Raw genomic sequence first — 2465 nt, 5'->3', positions numbered from 1 at the left:
TTTTGTCTGCTCCTGATTCACAACAATTTGAATCAATACATACCCAGAAATGCTAAAAGAGCAGTGATTGTATTGTGTATGTGTTGACATGCTCGTCTGTGAAGATTTTTGGAGTCAAAAGGGATGTTTGCAACATTTTAGTGTGCCCCGCCCCTTTTGACTAAAATCTACACCTGACAGTAATGATGATAAACTTCCAGCATTTTGTTACTTTTGTATTTTTCCTCCGACTTCCTTAAACCCATTTTCCCTCCCCTTTCTTTTGTACCTTTATTCCCCATCTCTAACATCTTACTCTCTTCTTCTTTTCCATCTGGTCCAACAACAATAGTATACAAATATAATCAACATAAATAAAGTTTAGCCTCAATTTCAGAAGGGGTTTATACAAATATACCTCTTGTGTGTCAGAAGATCCATAACCCCCCTGTTGTAACAGTAAAACATCTCCAACACAAGAGGCCTTTAACTCTTATCTGTTTACTGAGCTGCAGGACAGAATAAGACCAGCATTAAAGAATACAAACAAAGATCTGCTCAAGATCGAAGTTTTATGTAACTGGCAAGATGCATTTATCTGTATAGGAGACATAGCACAGAGGTCTACAGCCAATCAAGAGACAGAACACAGTCTGCTTTTAAAAAAAAACAATCATGCAACAGTGGGCTTAACAAAGCATACATTATTAGACAATTTCCTCTTCTATTCTCTTATAATAAATGTCATGCTATAACTTTTGCATTTCGTTCACTTTGAATTGAAGAGTGTAGAGCAAACTTATTTTGCAAAGCACTGAGTCTGCACGTTAATGGACAACATTTAGTCTATTGACACTAATTAATTTAGCATGAATCCACCATGCAGACTTGGTTATTCAATAGCTCCTGAAAATCAGGTCAATCAGTCTGCCCCGTCAGTAAATGCCTCTTCTTAAATCCAGCTTCCTCACTGCATTACAGGAATCAGGTCACAGACAACACCAGAAATAGGCAGATTCCATTTTTAATGGCTGTACTGGGATACTTACATTCATATGAAACACAATGACATTTACTAAATGGTTGAATGCTGTGTTAAGACAGGTTTGGTCCACTGTACTCTGGCACACATGCAGAAAAGAAACTGTCTTTATAAAAATAAAGCTAAATAGAGGAACCAAACAGTGATCCTACTTAGTTATTTCCACAACATACAGTTAGGGAGTACAGTCACTGTCAGTGTCAGAACATGCAGACAGGCTTCAAGGGCACTAATTTTATTTCACTTTTGAACTTGATTTAGCTTTAAGGATCATTTACCATACATAACTACTTTAGAGGATTTTACACTTTCATTCAGGACAAATGATGAGGGAGAAAACAAAAGAAAAGGCTCTAATAAAACATCATAACATTCTCGTCAGGAAATCCGTCCATTATAATGTGAATAATTTGGGATTAGTTAAAAAGAAACCATAAATCAGAGAATTAAAAAAAAAAGTTACATGACATTTTTTAATATGACAAGTTTAAAATCTGAATGTTTGTTTGGCACAACAGTGGTCACTTACTGTGTTGTTCATTGTGGAAAACACAAAGAGACTACAATATCAGGTTTAAGCAATCAGGATACAAGTTCACAAAACAAGTAAGTGCCAGGGTTGAGCTGTAAAGTGATTTTCCTACTTATATGCCACGTCATGTACAAAGTGTTCAAGGAAAGGAAAGACGGGAAATAAAAGAAGAAACCATCAAACGTTGTAAAGGTGAAGACAAAATGTTCGTAAAAACCACAAACTAAAAATTGTTCAGAAATGCTAATGTTTTTTGATCAGATACAAACCATCTGTTGTCATGCCGTCAAGAAATCATCACTTTGTAGCTGAATGTGCAACAACACTTATGTTTGTGCTTGGCAGATTTGTATTCTGTTTTTTACAAACATTTTGACAGTGTATGTTTTATACTGCCCATAGATTTCTCAGATGATTCCACACAGTTTATTTTGTTGACACTCACTTGCTGGTATAGAATTAAAAACCCCAGTGAGATACCAGCTGATCTTTGTGGAAGCACCATACACTCAGGGAACCAGAAGATATTATAAAAGTCAGTAGGAGAATACGTTTAGCTTTGGCCAAGCCAACCCAGAAGTACCAACAATTGCAGTTAATTTTGGAAGTTGGTTGCAAAAGAGCCAATTTCACTGATGTGTTCATACAGTTTGCTTTCAAAAATCAGTTTAATGCTTTTTTTTTAAATCCTGTAGTTACATTATTTTTCTGAGTTCCTTTCAACTCATTTTATTTTTTCTCTCATCTTTTTTATTTTATTGGATTTTATACATTTATTTTTAGGGCATCTGCGATTTATACTCCAGATCCACATATAATCCAGAAAATATGGTATAAGTATTAGTATACAACATTTTTTTTATGAGTTATTTTGATTTGTTAAAACAAAACTCAATTTGTTCTACACTGACT

Source organism: Oryzias melastigma, linkage group LG4, assembly GCF_002922805.2.
Source record: "Oryzias melastigma strain HK-1 linkage group LG4, ASM292280v2, whole genome shotgun sequence".
NCBI classification, from domain to species: domain Eukaryota; kingdom Metazoa; phylum Chordata; class Actinopteri; order Beloniformes; family Adrianichthyidae; genus Oryzias; species Oryzias melastigma.
This window is presented reverse-complemented; position numbering follows the sequence as displayed.